The following is a 19,269-nucleotide window of genomic DNA, read 5'->3' as shown; positions in this document are numbered from 1 at the left end:
GTGCACAAAATCTTGCAGAGAAAATTTTTTTCCCCCAATTTAAAATGTGCCGACTGTCCTTGGGGTTACAAACATGTCCCAGAAAGTCAGGAGCTGGCCAAGTTGGAAGGCACATATGACGTGAGCCCGGCCAGGGTGCGGTGACGGGGAATCCCGCTGCTACTCACTGCCCTCCTCTGTTGAGACTTTCAGTTTGTAAACATGTTTTCTTCCCCGCACTTTGGCATCCATCATGACTTAAATCCCAGGTTGTCAGCCCTTGTAGAAAGGAGTTCAGATCTTGGCATTAAACGGTGCCCACTGTGTGTGCAGGGCTTTGCCACCGCAGAAGGCTTCCCGAACCTCCGCTGATCCACACAGCTGCCCGGACAGGATGTCGGCCTCCCCGACGACAAAGATAAAGGCCAGAGTCTGAACACCAGCCTGCTCATGGCTACCAGGACCTTCCTCTGTCCAGTAGCTCGTTAGCTGAGAGGCCACGAAGCAAATTGAGGCCGCATTCAGGTTATGGGAAAAGACCTCTCCTCCCTCCCATGATCTGGCGGTCCCTCTGCAAATACTGCGGGACATCTGAGCCCTGAGTGCACCGACGTGTTTACCTGACCGGCCTCCCCACCGTCTGCCTCATCTGCCCCCACTCTTCAGCGCGTATCCCAGTCCCTTGCCTGTGGCAGACACTCCCTAAGGAGGCTCTGGATGAAGGGACGCGTCGCACGTCCCGTTACCGACGAGCCGCTCGGGGAGCACCGAACTCCTGCCGGGCCGCCGGCTGGACTTTGTTTCTTCTTACAAAGCACCGCGTGTCTATTCCAGAAACCTCTCCAAATCCACACACGCAAAAGGAAGAAGCTAAAAAGGCTGCTGTTATCATTCAGAGGTGACTAATTAGCAGGGCGGGTGTATATGCATACGCATATGCACGCACTTGTAACAGCACCGTAGCGCACGCGTTAGCGCACGCGTTTGTTTGCCCGTAGCGGTGTTACTAAATACATGATGAATATCCTTCCCCGTCTGCACGCACACTCCTGCTCCTTCGCTCCATCCGACTGCTGGGACACGCAGCCTCGCCGTTGTTCAGACAGCGGTGGCAGGGGCCCTCCAATTCTTCTTGGGTGTCTGGGGCACTTAGGAATTCCGCTCTTGTCCCGTGACAAGCGGTGCTTCCGTGAATACCCTCGTAGTTAAATCTTCGCGACTAGATTTTCCTATTTTATGACGATGTATTCCCGTAAAGTGCAAGAGGCCATTTAGGCCCCTGCGTGCCCTTCGGGAGGCTTGGCCCGGCTTCTCCCTCCGGGACACCGCCACGTCTCTGAGCCCACCGCCGCAGGGAAGCAGGGTGGACGTGCCTTTTCCGGCCTCTTCTCTCTGACACTTGGCGTAACACCAGACGCGCGGTTACTGTTCCCAGCCTGCGTGTCCCTGCATCAGAGGACCTTCCTCACCGCGGGCTGATATTGTCGTCCCCCTTCCGGCCCTCGCTTTCTGTAACAAACGTCTCCAGTTAATTCAATCATGATTTGTGGTGTTCGGAGCCGAGCCTGAGTGGGTCTGGCTCCCTGGCATGCCCTGGCGGCCAGCGCGGTGTTTTCTAACGGTCAGAAGCGAGAGCTCACGACCGAAAGACCTGGATTTGCCCCTTTGCTCACTTAAGGCTTTGCTTTCTTCCCTGACTTCTCGTGTTACCTGCCTCACACGGTCAAGGTGAGACTTCCGTGAGATACGGTACCTAGAGGGCACAGCACAGGTGTGACAGGCGGCCAACGCCCAGCTTCTTGTTGCTTTGGGGTGTGGTTCGTGGGTGGTGAGTGCTTCCTGTGTGCCAGGCACTGTTCTTAACCGACTGAGCCACCAGGTGCCCCTGAGCCAGGCACTGTTCTAAGTGCTTTACCTCTGGAGGTGGCAGACTGCAGCCCACGGGCCCCATCTGGCCCACCATCCATTTTTGTGTAGCCCACGAGCTGAGATTGGCTCTTCCGGTTCTAAAGGGTTGAGAAAAATAATCAAAGGAAGTATCCTATTTTCTGACACGTGAAAATTACATGAGATCGGATTTCATTGTCTTTAAGTAAAGTTGTATCGGAGCACAGCATGTTCTCCCTTTTACGTATTTATTGTCTCCGGTGCCTTTGACATCTGATGGTGAAGATGAGTAGCCAGCACAGAGATATGGCATGGCCCACAGTGCCCCCAAAGTACTCACTATCCGGTGGCCCTTTAGTTTGCTGGGTCTCATATGAACCCATCTAATCCCGCGTAGGGCAGGCTGTTAACTGCCAACATCTTCACTGCACATGTGGGAAAGTGAGGTTAAGAAACTGCTGGAAGCCGGGTCCCCGGGTGGCTCCGTCGGTTAAGCATTCGACTTTTGATCTCGGCTCATGCCATGATCTCACGGTTCGTGGGATCAAGCCCCACGTCAGGCTCTGCGCTGTTTGCACGGAGCCTGCTTAGGATTCTCTCTCTCCCTCTTTCTCTCTGCCTCTCCCCATGTCTCCCTCTCTCTCTCTTCTCTCTCTCTCTCTCTCTCTCTCTCACTCTCTCTTAAAATAAATAAACATTTAAGAAAAAAATTGCTTGCAGTCACACCCAGCTTGTAGGTGGTAGAGTGGGGGTTTGGTTCCCAGAGCTGGGGCTTTTAATGTTTCCACCATAGGGCAGGTTATTGGTCTTTGAAGGTGAGGGACATGGGGGAGGGAGAGGTGAAGGCAGGAGGTCAGGAGTGGGAACCACTTCCATTGGACCTCAGAGTTTTGTTTTGACCTTTCTCTCATAATGGGCTCTTCACCGCCCACCACCCCCCACCCCGCCTTCCCAGTCTCCTAGTGTCACCTGCTAAACACAGGACCAAACATACAGAGGTATTCAATATGCCCCTAAAAATGCAGTCACTTTAGAGCAGAGAGATAATATGACAAGACAAGACTAGATATGGCTACGTGCTTTCTACTAAACACAGACCTCATAAATGTCGGAATGAATGAATGGATCTGGTCAATAGGTCTTGGATTCTTCAGAGTTTAGACTCTGGAGGTAGGGCAGGGACCCCTGGGAAAATCAGGAAAGCCATGGACATTCTCACGGGAAGGAGACCTTCCTGGGCCGTTGTTACGCTCCCCAGGTGGCACCAGGTTCTTGGGCTACAGTGTCAAACGCTTCTTCTGTTAAAATCCCCCCACGGGAAAACTGCTGTCTTTTCCATGGCTCCACTTTGGTTGATTCTGAATGTTTGGTTTCTTGCAACGGTTTTGCTGAGATATCGTTCACGTAGCATACAATTTAGATATCATACAATCTTGGAATATTTTCACCGCCTCAGAGAGAAGACGTGTCCCCATTTCGCTCTCACCTCCCTACCCGCCTTCCCCTGCACCCCCAAGTCCTGAGCAACCTAGTATTTCTGTTGCTATGGATTTGCCTATTCTGGACGTGTCACACAAATGGAATCATACAATATGTGGTCTTCTGTGACTGGCTTCTCTCACTTAGTGTGATGTTTTCAAGGTTCATCCACTTTCAGCATGTGTCTATACTTCATTCTCTTCTGTGCCTTAGTGACATTCCATTGTATGCATGAACAGCATTTCATTTGTTCTGGCATCAGTGGATAGATATTGGGTTGTTTCCGGTTTGGGACCATTACGAATGATGACTGCTTCTCTGAAGGTTCACGTGCAGGGTCTTGAGTGGATGTGTGTTTGCATTTCCTTGTGTCTATATTCCCAGGAGTGGAATTGCTGGGTCATGTGGTAACTCTGTATGTAACCTTTCGAGGAACTTCCAGACTGTTCTCCAAAGGGCCTACGCTGGTTTTCATTCCTGCTAGGAACTGGGCATTCTTGCTCATCATTGATGCCTGTCTTCACAGGATTCCACTTTCTGTAACTTTGAGAACAAGAAATTAATGAATAGTGCTAGAAATTAGTACAGTGGTTTCCTCTGGGAGGAGGGCAGAGACAATTAGAAAAGGCACAGAGAGGGGCGCCAGGGTGGCTCAGTCGGTAAAGCATCCCAACTCTTGATCTCGGCTCAGGTCATGATCTTAAGGCTCATGAGATCGAGCCCTGTGTTGGGCTGTGCACTGGCAGTGTGGAGTCTGCTTGGGATTCTCTCTCTCACCCTCTCGTTCTGCTCCTCCACCATTCTCTCTCTCTCTCTCTCTCAAATAAATAAATAAACATTAAAAGAAAAAAAAAGAAAAGGCACAGGAAAACTTTTGGGTGAGGGAAATGTTTTATGTTTTGGAGGTTTAGTGTTTTTGGTATATGCATTTGTCAGAATTCATCAGAGTGTTCATTAAAGACATTTCACTGTGTGCTGATTAAGCTTGAATTAAAAAACAAACAAACATACAAATGAAAAAAGCCTCGGTGGAGGGGGAGAAAGGAAAGAATATAAGTTATCTCTGGACATGACTTATCTTACCCACCTTCCCCTGGACAGAGGGCCTGTGCCTGGCAGGCAAGGCCAAATGTGAAAGGCTTTTAATTGATGTGATTAACTATGTCTCAATAGGGAGCCTCGTTAACACCAAAAGGGAGGAAAGGAGGTTATTTTTCACTCTCCTAACTAGGGGAAGGCTGGAAGGGAGTCCTGGGGGGCACTTGGAGGCTGGTCCCTGCAGTGGGGGAGGGGCGGGGGAAGGGTCATTTTATCAGTCGCTGCAAAACCTAGCCTCCATTTGCGCCTATGGAGAGGAGGAAACCCACCTGAAATTTTGGTGGGGGTGGATGTTTTTCAAGTCCGCATCATTCACGAAAACACAGTGCCGGTATAGATAGAACCCTCTATAACCCTTCCTTAAATGCACTAGTGGCTGTTGAACAGACCATAACAGGAAACAAACAAACAAACAAAAAGAAGCAAATGGTTTCATCTTCCCCCTTAGACTCTGCAGAGAAATTTATGGATTGACATAAATTCACAGAAGATCAGGATCGGACAAACATCATTAATTACTCACATAAAACCAGCAGGGTAAAATTTTTTATAAAATTGCAAAAATTGTATCATTTTATTTGTAGGTTAGAAAAAATACGTATTTGGCTAGAAAAAGCCTAGGAATGTAACAGCCATTATTTTTGGAAGGATGTGATTATAATGTGATTTGCTTTTTTCTGTTGCTTATCTGTGATTTATTCTTCTCAATGACTGTTGATTGCTTGTGAGTTCAGTTGTTTGTTAAGAAGTTATTTCTTCTCTCTCACTGGTTGGAGAGGTCAGTTTCCATAGGCTCCCCTCTCTGGAAGAAACTCTCCCCTCCCTCCCCACCAAGCTTACAGCTTACGAACTTAAAGGCAGCACTGAGTAAGTATTGAACGTGATCTTCAGGTTAGCCAGGTGAGGGTTCGATCGTAGAGGATCTTGGGCAGGTTCTTTCTGTGTCTTCGTTTTCTCATCAGAAGAATGGAGCTGATAATATGCTCCCTGATCGATTGATGGGAAACATACATGAGAAACCCCCAGCACAGGCCTTGGCCTTAAGTATCAGTTCGCTCCTTTTCCAGCCCCCTTTTAGCTTGGTACCTTCCTGGTACCTTGGAAACTAGCACTCAGCATTATGGTCCCGGTGACTCCTGATGGTTGGGCTGTATTTCTCGAATCATTGCAGAAGCTTAAATACACCTGCACACAATGCGTGGTGCGTTTGTGTGTGTGCGCGTGCACATCAGCAACACTTTTGTGTGTGTGGCGTGACATTAAACGAAACCTCCTTCCCTGCGGATGAGTGAGGACAGCTCGCTGCAGGAGCTAGGATCTGTCACAAACCGAAGGGAGAGCTAATTGCAGCAAACCTCCGGGTGACCGCACTACTTATGTTCCTTCCTGCAATACGATTCCTGGCAGTGGTGATAGGAGTCTTCAGGCAGTGTGTCCAGTAGTTGGAAACGTTCTCTTCCTGCAGATCAGGATGGAGAAGGCAGTCCCAGGTTGAGTGCGAGTATCGTTTTTCCAGGACTGGGGGAAGGGTTTGGCAGAGGGTGAGTTAGGGTTTTGCAAATTATGTCTACGCTGGTGGAGCACGCAGGGCACACGTGGGCAGAAGTGATTTGCTCTCATGCAAAACAGGAGCCACGTGCGGTCCTCTGTTCCCCCCACCCCACCACTTCTTTGGTCACCTTTGCAACCCTCCTTCTGGCTCCAGGATGCCTGCCCCAGCCCCTGTTCTCGGCTTCTTTTTCTGGCAGTGGTTTTCGAACTTCAGTTTGCAAATGACCACCTGGGAAACTTGCTAAAATGCAGATATCTGGTCTTCCCCCACCAGGTTTTCTAACCCAGTGGCTCTGGGGTGGGGCTGGGAAATGGCATTTTCACCAAGCTTCTCAGATAGGTCCGTCTGACCAGAAAGGCACTATGTATTAGTTTCAAGGGGCGCCTGGGTGGCTCAGTCGGTTGGGGCGTCCGACTGTGGCAGGGTGGCCCTTAACTCTGGTGCTGTGTGGCCTGTTCTCCCGGCACACACACAGACTCAGCAGGCCACCTAACCCAGGAGACCGAGCGTCCTATTGAGAGGTAGATGGTGTTTGGGCTGAGGGGCCTGTGGCCTGTCCGTGCTCCAACATCCTTGGGGTAAGATGGCCATGTTACTATCATAACTGCATTTTTCGGCCACGGATTCGGTGCTAGAACCACCGCAAGGACTATGCGTGCATTTTGTCCCTTAGTTGTCACGGCACTGCCGTGAGGTTGGGGGCACTGTTAGTATCATGATGGTTCAAGGATGAGGAAACTGAGGCACAGGAACGTGGAGCCAGAATACACCCAGCTGGACCCAGGCAGCTCGCCTCTAGAACCCTAGCGCTTAGCCTTCGTGCCTTCGGGCCTCTGGAACAGCTGCCTTTCTCTCCTGTCGCAAAGATGTCGTCGTGATGTTGGAGGACAGCATGTGCAGTGGAGTCAGGCCCACTCCTTCCTGTCTGGGGCCCTCAACCCCCTTTGAGCCCTAAATTGCTCATTGGTAAAATGGGAATGAGGGTACCTACTACCCCACAGGGCTGATCAAAGGGCCAAAAGAAATGGTAATATTTTTAGGATGTTTGGCACTCAATAAATGTTCTTAAGTATTTTCCATTTTTTAAAAATGCTTATTCATTTTTAAGAGACAGAGACAGGCAGAGTGTGAGGGGCAGAGAGAGAAGGAGACACAGAATCCAAGGCAGGCGCCAGGCTCTGAGCCGTCAGCACAAAGCCTGATGGCGGGGCTCGAACCCACGAACTGCGAGATCGTGACCTGAGCCGAAGTCGGACGCTTAGCCGACCGAGCTCCCCAGGCGCCCCAACTTCTGCTGTTTTCAGCCACTGAACTGTGAGGCAATGTTAGTGCAGCGTAATATTGCTGCTCCTGATTGATACAACCTGCAAGGCAGAGATGGAATCCCACCCTGCATCGATGGGTGGGGTCTTCCTGGAGCCCCAAGCGGCCACACACTCTGAGGTCCCATCTGGGCTCTTGAGGAAGGTGTGCGCTGATGGATGGGTGATGTCTGCCGTGCTGGCAGGCGGGACCTGGATGCTCTGGCACCGCGTGCCTCTCTGCTAACCGGGCTCTTCCCCAGGCCATCCTGAGGGCTGTCCCCCGATCCATCTCCTAAGTCAGCTTCTCCCAGCAGCCGTCCCGCTTCACGCCATCCTTCACTTTCTCTTCCCCAGCGCGGGCTCTTCTCCCCTTGACTTCCGGCGTCTCACCTATTCAGGCCCCCGACGCAGCCTCCCCGGGTTGCAGATGTTTTCTTCTGTTTCTACACCTCAGGAGCTCCTCGTTGGCGACCTGAGCGTGCTGCCCCACCTTCCCGGCTCCCGGCCTGGATCACAGGCCTCCTCCCTGCCCACACCCTCCCCCACCAGGGCTCTGGTCATCAGGCTCTCAGAGGACTTCCTTCCGCAGCCCATCAGCGACCTGCGGCCCCCCCCCCCCCCCGATCGCAGACTACTCAGTGCTCGCATGCGATCATCTTTGGACTGTCTTGGTTTGTTATCTTTGACTTCATTCCTCATTGGTATCTAACATTTCCTCATGTTAGAGTCCATCAACTCCTAGTCAGTCCTCCCGTCAAGGAATGGCCTTGGTGTTGCAATTCCTCACCTCAGTGACTAGGTGATCACAGGCATTTGAGAAATAAGTTATCAAAGAATCGGTTGGATCGGAGGTGCGGGGCTAGGGAGTGGAAGGGGAAAACCCAAGCGAAGTCACTTAGGCCCTCTGTCTCGCTTTTACGGGCCTGCAGCCTGCCTCTCCCCCTCCCAGGCTGGACTTTCCGTTCACGGCTAGCACCGTCTGGGTGTATGTCCGCATTATACTTTGAGTCCAAACGTAGCTACTGAAGCAGTCCGTTGCTCAGGCCATTGCTGGGCTCATCTCTGGAATGAGAGAATCCAGGAGGTCTGGGCAGGATGAGCCCATCCGCTTTAGGAGGTGTGCTTCCCGGGTGAAATCAGGTTTCGGCTCATCTGGAAGAACCGCACCAGGCATTAGCCAGAGCAGAGGGGTGCTCTCTGGAGGCCCCAGCCCGCATAAAGCCCGGGGTGCTGGAGACTTTTCCAGGGGTGACCAATAGCACCGCAGAGTAGGAGTTTTTAATGGCACGTTTTCGTGCAAACATTCCCATTTGTTATTCCTCTGTTTTCCCTTCTTTCCTGGAGGCCTTAGGCTGACCTCCCACCCGCAACTCTCCCACTGTCCCTTTGCCCACTCCTCAGGCTGGCCTGTGTGAAGGAGACCGCGTTATGTGCAGAAAACCTCTTTCTAAAGTTGTGAGCGCTCGTGGACAGAGATGGAAGGTTAGAGCATCAGTGGCCTCGGGGAAAAGTCCACTTTCCCCGAGACTCAGAGTGTGACTGTGGCCTCCCGCTCCCTGCAGGTTGCCAGACATGAGAGTAATGGGTTTGGGCGTTTGTTCTGAGAATTTGTGGGCGGCCCGGCACATGCGTCCATTGCATGTGGCCGCATAGATTGGTCTTTTGGAAAAACGATTTGTCACGAGCTACCAAAGCATCGCTTTGACCCGCGTCCCTATTTGGGGAATGTGTTTCAAAGACATGCTCCAGGAGGGAGGGTGCTGGTTTGCAGGAAGGCGTGTTTCAAAGCCAGGGCACTTGTAGGAGCAAAATTGGGAGCAAGATGGCACCCGTTGCCACCCAGTACGTGGTACTTCAGCGCCACTGAATCTTCCTAGGCATCTGAGGGATGGAGAAGAGGTGTTAGAGAGCAGTGGCAATCCGTGGTGTGACAGTCACATACAGCGCTGCGTCCTTCCTGGATGACGGAAAGTTATAGAAAGAAAGTAGCACTTTGTCGGAAAAAATGAAGATTTGCCTACTTGGTGTCAGAGCAGGGGAGTTATGACAGTTTCTTCTTCTCGTCTCTTCTCTTTCTGGTAACCTGCCTTAGCCAGTTAAAAATTGATCTGTGGCACAAAAGAAAAGAAAAAAGAAATCTACAAGTGGATTTGTAGGGCCCCAGGTGCCCAAGATGGGGGCACGTAAAGGCAGCCTGAAGTGCCCTCTCTCTCAGGATGGTGCCCAGGACATCATGGGCACCTTGCGGCGAGGGGCGGGGGCTGCTTTTAGGTCTCATGCCCCCGGGTGCTGCACCCAGTGAGGGTGGGGTGTGCTGCCGAGCCCCCGGCACATCGCCTGGTACGAGCCCGAGCTCCCGGAAGGACGTGCTCCCTGCCTCCCAAATGTGCCAAACAGTGTCGTCGTTGTGCTTTTTGTCCTGCCCGTGTCACATCTCATTTAAACCCCATCATAACGGTACCGGATGGGTAATGTAGTAATCCCCATTTTACAGACAAGAAAGCTGAGTCCTTAGTTGCCATCCTGTTGCTACATTCCAGATTCAGGCTCTGCACCCACTTCTCCGTAGAGCAGTTCTTCACATCTGCTTTCGCAGTGGGGAAACTGAGGCTGTAAGTTACCTGCCGAGGGGCCCACAGCCAGTAGGAATCAGTCACGGGAATGACTCCGAATCCAGTGGCATATTTTTCTCTTGAATTGTTATGGAAGCTTCCTCCATTCAAGGCACATTACCTCTGGCCTCTGAAAGACCCCTCTCCTCCTTGTTGCGTTCTTTCCCGCTGTGTTCCCTTCACTCCTCATAGGCACCCACTCCAGTATTTGCCGTGTGCCGCACGTGTGGACTTACTGTAGGGCTGTGATTGGGTGCCTTTTAACTTAGACGCATGGGGTTCTCTTACGGATCTCCTTCTTGTCTTTTTTTCACTCAATACTCTCTTTTTGAGATCCAGTCTTGGTGCACGGTTTACACTTAGCTCATAAGAGGGCTGCGTCTGCCCTTCCGTCGCTGCAGATCCTGCCCTGTTCACTTCTCTTGTCCCTGCAGATGGACACTAGGGCAGCCCAGCCAAGTCTGCAATGACACCTCGCACCTGTGCCCATGGGGAGTGTGGGAGAGTTTCTTTGGTACAGACCCAGGGCTGGGATGGATGAGTCATCGGGCATACTCATATTTAATTTCACAAGTACTGCCAGATTGTTTTCCAGAATGACTGTACCAGTTTACACATCCACCAGTGCAATGCTCAGGGGGTTCTGTCTCCCCATGGCCTCCCAGCACCTGGTGTTGTCAGATGCATCCATAAGCATGCGTCCGACCGCCCCAGCGTGTCAGGACATTGGATTAGCATCTCTTGAGATGCTCTTTTCTGCCGCAGACTTCACCTTAGCACACCAGAATTTCCAGCAGGAAGAATGCCCAATCGGAAAAGGAAGTCCTTTCCGCAACTCTCTTATCTTCTATCAGGGAGCAGAATTTCCCTGGAAGTCCCCAGGAGACTTCCCCTGGTTGGCCAGATGGGGCCAGGGGTCCTCCCTACACCAGTCCCTGACAGAGACAGTAGGGTTGCCGTGGCCACCGCGTGCCTCTTCCAAGTACCCGAACAGAACCGGGAAGAGCTGAATAAGGAGGAAGAGAGTGGTGGCTGGCTGCTTATTCAGCCACCGGTTGGCTCTTCGTCCACACCAGATCTTTAATTTTGCCCATTTTTTGACTCGTGCTGCCTCTTCTAGGGAAGGAATCCTTCCCCCTGACTCTGTGCAATTAGCCGACTTCAGAGAATTTCTAAAGCAGTGAGTCAACCAGCACAAGGCCATCGCCTTGGGGATTCGGTCCGTCCAACTCATTCCAGAGTCTGCCATCGTTCTTGCCAGGCGGACGTCAGACCTGTGCCCATCCTAGCTGCCCCGAGTTGGGTTCCTGTTGTGGGCGCCCCGTGTGAGAGGCCAATATGGAGATTCCAGGGCAGAGCACCAAAATCGCCTGCCCAGAGTGCCAGCCGAAGGCAGGTGCGAAAGAACACCTGTCAGGGACTAGTGCCACCATAGGCAGCAGCTTCTCATTAGACACGTTCATACTGTAGTAACCCTGGCGTGTCTGCCTAACCAAAGAAATTAATTTCTAAATGGTACCTAATAGTTACAATTTATTGAGTGCTTGCTCTGTGTCGGATGGCCCGGTAAGCATTTCATTCCTTTGATCTCACATAGCCCTCCTGCCGGCCCTGTGGGAGCATTTCTGTTATGGTTAAAGCCCAGGCTCCAGCCTGGAGACCACCTGTAGAATCCCAGTGCTGCCATCGCTTAGCTGTGTGGCCTTGAGCAAGTTACTTCACCTTTCTGTGCCTCAGCTTTCTCATGTGTACACAGGGCATAATAACAGTATGCTAAGGAGTTAAGAAATACAAAGCGCTTACTTAGAATAACACTGGCTTAAGAGTACACACACAGTTCCCATTTGATAAATATTATTAGCTGTGGCTGTTGCCGTTTCTAAAAATGAAGAGACCAGAGGCTCAGAGAGGTCAGCTTCCCAAATGTCAGATGGCTATGAGTAGCAAAGATACAATTTGACCTAAGAGATTCTGACTCCAACGCTGGCCTTCTATCCATCCAACTATACATCATCAGTCGTAGCTCCATAGCCTGAGGGAACACTGCCATTACTCTCCTTATCAGTAGAATAAATTTTCAGCTGAGGACCCAGTGATATTTTTTGTAAAGAAACAGACTGGAAAAAAAACAAAAGAGGAAGGAGGGAGGGAGGGAGGGAGGGAGGGAGGAGGAGGAAGGAAGAAGGAAGGAAGGAAGGAAGGAAGGGAAAAGAAACCAACCATAAAGATAGAATGTAAGGCCTCCAGCAGGTGGTAGATGTGGGGGTCATTGCTGGAAGGTGGCTGGGGAGACTGGGACATTTAGCTCCTGGTTCTACCATGAAACCTTACCGGGCCTCGGTCTGCCCCTGTTAAATCAGGTTTCTATTATATTTCCTCCCCGCAAGGATTTAGGAAGTGCTTTATAAACTGAGCATAGTCAGTACTGTGCATTCCAGAATGCAAGCCTGTTTCGTCTCTTCCCTGGGTTCCCACATACACACACACACCCAAAGTATAAGCATTGTGTCCCCCAATTCCATTTAGTCACGGGAAGTCTCTGGAAACCCAGGCTTTAGAATCTTCTGGAAGAGATTCTTCCTTGCCTAACTAAGCCAAATGGACTGGAGTCCGGAGCCACTGGGATTTTGAGAGGCTGGGTTAGCTCTAGTGTCTGTTGGTTTGGGAGCAAATAAACAAGGTCGCTCTCTGCCGCCCCGGGACACGTCCTTGCCGGATTTCTCCATGTGAGCATTTTCAGACATAGGTGTGGTGGGTGTGAGGTCTGAACAAAGGATCATAAGCTCAGCAGTGTGGTTTTAGGTAAAAAACATGGTTTCATGGCCAGAATATCCTCTAGGAGGACTTTTAAATGTCACTCTGCATAACAACAGACTCAACTATCTTTTAACTTTATTTTTACTTTTTTAATTTCAATGTCCCTCCCTCTTTTTCCCTCCTTCCTTTTCTTCTTCCTCCTCTCCCTCCCTCAATCTCCAGCTCCTCAGCCTACAGGTTTCCCTTCCGGGAGGGAGTCAATATCAAAAGTGTCTCGTCTGCGATGCTAGAGATGGTCTGTGCATAGACAGCAAAACCCCTGTGTGTGTCTAACATTTCTTTTCCTACTGTATCAGGTGGTTGTGTCTTATAGCACAAAAGCACCTTGATTTAGGCCAGAATCAGGGAAGAGAAGATGGTCTGTCGTCCAACCCATTTCTTCTGAGTTTCTCGGCCGCCGTTCTCATTTGCCACTTACTGTTAGTTGCTGACGTTGTCCTCTCTGCACTCAGGGCCTTTTCTGGACACATTTGATGATAGGGGGACATCTGTGGTGACATGGCTGTGGACCCCAGGGTGGTCTGGCCCTGTTGGTGGAGAATCCTTCAGTTTCAGGGGGCTCCCAGCTCTGCCTTGATTCCCCTGTCTGCAAGCAGGAAGCAGGAAGACTGGACAGCAATCTGGGATGGTCTTCAGAAATGTGCCCACCAGAGGTGGCCCTCTGGGGACTCTGCTTCTCCCCCAAGGGCAGCTGTTACATCATGTTCTGTTGACTGGGGCGCCTGGTGCAGAATGGCCAAAGCCATTGCCTCTCAAATTGGAGCCCCACGCAAATCTCCAGGAACCCTTGTTAAATGCAGATTCTCTTTCACGTTAATCTGTGTGGGGCGGAGCTCTACTGCACTAATGGTGAGCTCCCAAGTGCTGCTGGTACCGCTGACCCACACACATATGCCATTGTTTTATTTATTTTTGAGAGAGAAAGCACGAGCGGGGAGGGGCAGAGAGAAGGGGACAGAGGGTCCAAAATGGGCTTTGTGCTGACAGCAGTGAGCCCGATGCAGGGCTCGAATTCGCAAACTGTGAGATCATGACCTGAGTCGAAGTCAAACGCTCAACTGACTGAGCCACCCAGGTGTCCGTGTGTATGTATATATATACATTATATTATATATATATGTATAACAATATATAATTATAATAATATATCTCATATATAATAATACTCTCTCCTCGTATCTCTTATCTTCTTGTACTCTCCTCTCTCTCTCTCTCTCTACTTCTCTCTCTCCCTCCTCTCTTCGCTCTCTTCTCTTCTCTCTCTCTCTCTCCTCTCTCTCGTCTCTCTTTCTCTCTATCTCTAGATCTTTTTTTTTTTTTGGTGAGCGCCCTCTACTCGGGAGTTAAGTCACCCAGCAGGGTACACAGCTAAGTGACCAGAGAGTGTCCCAAGTGGTGAAGCCATTTTCCATCACTGCTGTCTTCCACAGCCTGTGTCTGGAATGGGACCTGTCTTTGCGCTCGTGAACAGGTTGGATGTAAGGTCCTCTTCTCTCTCTCCCTGTCTTTATCTCTGGCATTTTTAACCATGGCGTCTTCTTTTAGGAAGAACCAAAAACACTTGACAGAGGGGAGAGGCCCAGCAGTAACACTGACCCAGAGAAATTGAATCCTGTGCCCAGTGACCAGAGGACACATTGAAGTGGACAGAGGAGCCTAGCACATTGCCACGTTTCCCCCATGTAGAGAACACCCACCCCCTCCCACCCCTCACCCATAACACGTGATAATGTGAGCAGGATTTGGTCACTGCTGAGCTGTCTTCATTTAACGTGGCTTGACAGAATAGTTGGTCCTGAAATTTTATTTCCCATTAAACTTCTTGTTGAACCGCCTTGGTTTTGAAAGGATTCCATTAGAATGGATATTATGTAGTAGTTGCTACAAGGAGATACATGCTCTCAGTTTCCGCTCTTAAGTGATTCAAATCAAATGCTTTTCCTTTTCCCCCCAGAGTTGGTTGACCATCTTTCCTCATACGATAGGCTTTCGTGAGTTTTTTTTGGAAATCCAAATCAAAACAGCAATTTTTGGCGGAGGCCATTTCTAGCCTAGCAAGTAAGCCAATGTACCGATAAAAACAGCCAAAGTCGGTGCCTTTAAAAAGCACCGAACCATCTCCCTCTGTGGGGTGAAATTTTGGGAACCACAGACTATCTTTTGTGCTGTCACATAATTCCGTTGTGAACTCTAACTAAAGTCAAAACGATTGAAATTCCTTTGAAATTGCAGAGTTTTGCCCATTTGGAAACCATTGTCATCATCACTGTGTTCAAGATGGCAGGCGCTTGACAGAATTTTGCCGGACTCTGTTTCAGCCTCTGAATCTCCCCTGGAAACAGAAATCCCTGTACTGTTTCCTTCCGTCCCCACAGCACATGTCACCTGCCTCATGACATGAACCAAGCAGACAATCTTTCCTCTCAACCGGGAGTGGCAGGTGCTCAAGTAGCAGGTTGGGTATGTAGGTACATGAATAAAGCCCTATTTTCTCTTTTTGTAAAAAATCGGTCATTTATTACACAAAGAGTAAATGAATGTTACACCTTGAAAAAAAAAAAAGCTTTTCAAATAAAACTAAAGTTCTTTTTAATCATGGGTCCCTATCCTGTTTCTTTATCAACTCCACTTGGGTTTTTCTTTGGGGCACATGCTTGTAGGACATTTCTAATGTATTTATGTGTATGTGCACACACATAACTGTTTTTGTAGCCCTTGATAAACCATCACTGCCTTTTCCCACTCATCAATATACCCAAGAGTGCTATCCATGGCAGCTGCCTTATTCTTTGTAACTGCCACCCAGTTTTATTACATCGTATGGATATACCTTTTATTTGCATCAAATAAATAAATTCTTTTTTTTCCTTTTTTACATGTTTATTTTTGACAGAGAGAGAAAGAGAGAGAGAGAGAGAGAGAGAGAGAGAGAGGGGGGGGAGGGGCAGAGAGAGAGGGAGACACAGAATCCGAAGCAGGCTCCAGGCTCTGAGCTGTCAGCACAGAGCCTGACGTGGGGCTCAAACTCACAAACCGCGAGATCATGACCTGAACCAAAGTCAGATGCCTAACCGACTGAGCCACCCAGGCACCCCAAATAAATAAATTCGTCATCTACTTTCATGAGCGCTACAGTTTGGGATCCCTTGTACATGTTGAAAAACTAACCGTGCCCACTGCTATATCTTTTGGTAGCTACAACACATTTCATGAAATCAGCCAGCTGCCTTGCAGATTATGCCAGACCAGTAGACGGAATCATGTGAAATGCTAAGGATTGCCAGAGGGACTGAATTCCCTTGTCTGCAGAAGCTAGGGAAGTACACGGGGCGTGGGGAGTTGCACAGGTCTCTGTAGCGAGTGATGTGATACAGTGTTGGCTGTGATGGTGGCCCACTGAATTTCCTTGGGCAGGTCATTGCCTCTCCTTGACCTGTTTTTTCTCATCTGCACAATGGGCTCAGTGAGCCTTTCTCAGCTATTAGACTGTGATTTATAGGGCTTACACACACACTGCCCCAGGATTCCTATGTAGAACATATTAGCTTACTCTTCACTGTGTGTCAAGATGGGGAAGAGGCAATTTTAAAATACACTGGAGGGGCTCCTGGGTGGCTCAGTCAGTTAAGCATCCGGCTTCGGCTCAGGTCATGATCTCACGGTTTGTGAGTTTGAGCCCCGTGTCGGGCTCAGAGCCTGGAGCCTGCTTTGGACTCTGTGTCTCCCTCTCTCTCTGCCCCTCTCCTGCTCATGCTCTGTCTCTCTCTGTGCCTCATAAATAAATAAACATTAAAAAAATTTTTTTAATACTTTAACGTTTGAAGTTTCAAGTGATTAAATATACTTTGTTATATTTTAATTGAAATAGATTTACAGAATTTTAAATAGAGATTTAGCCCAGAGCTTTTAGCTGAGTAGAAGTCACAAAGTCCATAATGTCCTGCCTTTGGATCTTACTCTTCTTGCCTATTACTTTATGATCCAATTGAAATGGATACTCTTGTCCCCTTTGCTTTGTGTGATCTTTTTTCTAAGTGAGGCAGCGTGGGTTGGGGAAGGACTGGGGCCCCTGAGCTGTCCCTCCAGGCTTGTCTAGTTCTTAGACAAGTCACACTAACCTTCTCTGGGTTTCCATCTGTTAATACTATGACTTCAAATTAGCCGAATAGCCACCAAAAAAAAAGTTAAAAACCACACTCGCTCGTGTTTCTCTGGCGTTTCTGAGCTGCGTCACCTGCACCTAGTTCATCTTGTGAACTGACCAAAAAGACCACCAAAACCCCTCAGATCACCTTTTCACATGAGACTTGTGCAGCCGCCCTCGCTCCCGGTAAAGACCCTCAGTGGGTTCCAAGGGAGGCCCAGAGAAGGTTCTGTGCGGTCATGATTCAGAGGTAGAGTTTCCCGCCTGGGCCCTGAAGCTTGCGTTGACGTGTACCCCTGCTTCGAGACGCAGGACACGAGGGTCTGACTCACACACAAGTGGGTTTCCCTGGTGGTCCCAGCCAGGCCTTCCCACACGGGGTGACGGTTCTGGCCCCTTGTTTTGGCATTACACACGGGCCTGGAGGCAGTGTGATAGTGCAGGGGAAAGGTCGTGGTAAGAGGTGTAAAACCGTGTGGGTGCTGTGGCCCCGCAAGGTCTCTGTGGGGGTCAGCTTTCCTGCTGTTTTCCACCCTCTGGAGCTGCTGTTTTCTGATTGTCCCTTGTGTGCAGGCTGGTACCAGTCTGGGGGACTCTTCCCCCGAGAGCTTCTGGGGCAGAGAACTTGAGCAGCCTCCCCTCCCTACCCTGCTCCGTCTTTTTTTTAATTTTTTTTAATGTTTATTTATTTTTGAGTGAGAGAGTGAGAGCGAGAGAGAGAACATGAGCGGGGAGGGCCAGAGAGAGGGAGACGCAGCATCCAAAGCAGGCTCCAGACTCTGAGCTGTCAGCACAGAGCCCGAGGCGGGGTTTGAACCCACGAGCCCGCAAGATCATGACCCGAGCCGAAGTCGGACGCTTAACCGACGGGGCCACCCAGCCGCCGAGCCCTGCCCCATCTAAGAGACGTGAGACCCCCGTAGGAGGTGCTCAAGCCCTCCCTTCCCTTTTCCCTGGAAAACAATTTTATAGGCTCTGAATCTGTAGCAGTTGCCAAAAGCCTACCATAAATGTAGTTCACATTAACCAAAATGAAACAAAAAGGCAGCACGGTGAATGGAGAGACAACCATCAGCGTGATACTTATCTGAAACCAGAGGGTAAGGGAACTGAGGGCCCCATCCATTTACCAGACCTCACTCCCTGCAAAGTTGTCCGCCCATCCCACCCCCACCTCCATTTCAATACAATACTTGCAAATCCGCTTTGCATTGTTACAGATACCTGCAGAGCAAGTCACATTGTCTCTTGTCTGTTTGATCCACTGCCAAGTGATCAATAGAGTTTTAATTCACAGCCTGGAAATTTTAAGAATGACTCAACCTGACCTATGATTCACAGATACTTGATCTGAAATGCTTGATGTTGTGGGGCTGGGGTGGGAGGTACAATCAGAAGTAAATTTCCTGACCCTAAAAAGTCAGCTTAAGTGGGGGGTGCCTGGGTGGCTCAGACGGTTGAACATCCGACTCTTGATCTTGGCTCAGGTCATGATCTCACAGTTCGTGGGTTCGAGCCCCATGTCGGGCGATGCGCTGGCAGAGTGGAGCCTGTTGGGATTCTTTCTCTCCTCCCTCTCTCTCCTCTCTCTGCCCTTCCCCTCCTCTCTCTCACTCACTCACTCACTCACTCACTCTCTCTCCCTCAAAATAAATAAATAAACATTAAAAATAAAAGTCAGTGTAAGTGAAGAAGCATGGGGAGGTAGTTATCTTGCAGGTTGTAGGGCTGGTTCCTGCCCTCCGGAGAGGCAGTGTGTTGAGACAGCTTAGGGGAACCACATGCTGAGTCCCAGTTTATGCTGGTTTTTATACAGTTAGTGGGCTTTTCCACCATTTAAATGTATTTAGTGTGGAAATATGGGATTCTGGGGAGACTGGACCAGAAGTTCTTAAGTAAAGGTCCGAGGTTTGATTTTATTTAGAAGTGCCTCCTCCCGACCCCGTGCCTGGCTTCTAGTAAACAGTTAGTAAATAAAGGCTTGCTGTGTGGGTGAGTGAGTGAGTGAGTAAGATTCTTAACCTTCTCTCTTGGTCTCTGAATTTCTGCTTCCCATATATCTTTGTATGCTCGGCATCTGAATTTCTGTTTCCCACATATCTTTGTGCTCGGCATCCCAGGGTGACTATACTGTCCCTAAATAGTATCTTTTTGACTAAGCCCCAGCTTCAGATGGCAAGTGCTTTGGATGAATGTCTGCAACCCCAGCTGTGTAGCAATGTGACTTTCAGTGAGTTACCCAAATGACTTACAATTTATCCAAGTACTAAGAAACCGACCAGCTCTTGTCATTTCTCCCCTTGCTAAACGATTCATAGACCTTTAATATATTTAAATAAATGTACATATGTAAAATATTAGAAGAAATTGGAAAAAGAAGGAAAAAAGCTATCCATA

This window comes from Lynx canadensis, chromosome F2 (assembly GCF_007474595.2).
Source record: "Lynx canadensis isolate LIC74 chromosome F2, mLynCan4.pri.v2, whole genome shotgun sequence".
In the NCBI taxonomy this organism is placed as follows: domain Eukaryota; kingdom Metazoa; phylum Chordata; class Mammalia; order Carnivora; family Felidae; genus Lynx; species Lynx canadensis.
The sequence above is the reverse complement of the archived record's forward strand: the minus strand, read 5'-3'. Positions refer to the sequence as shown.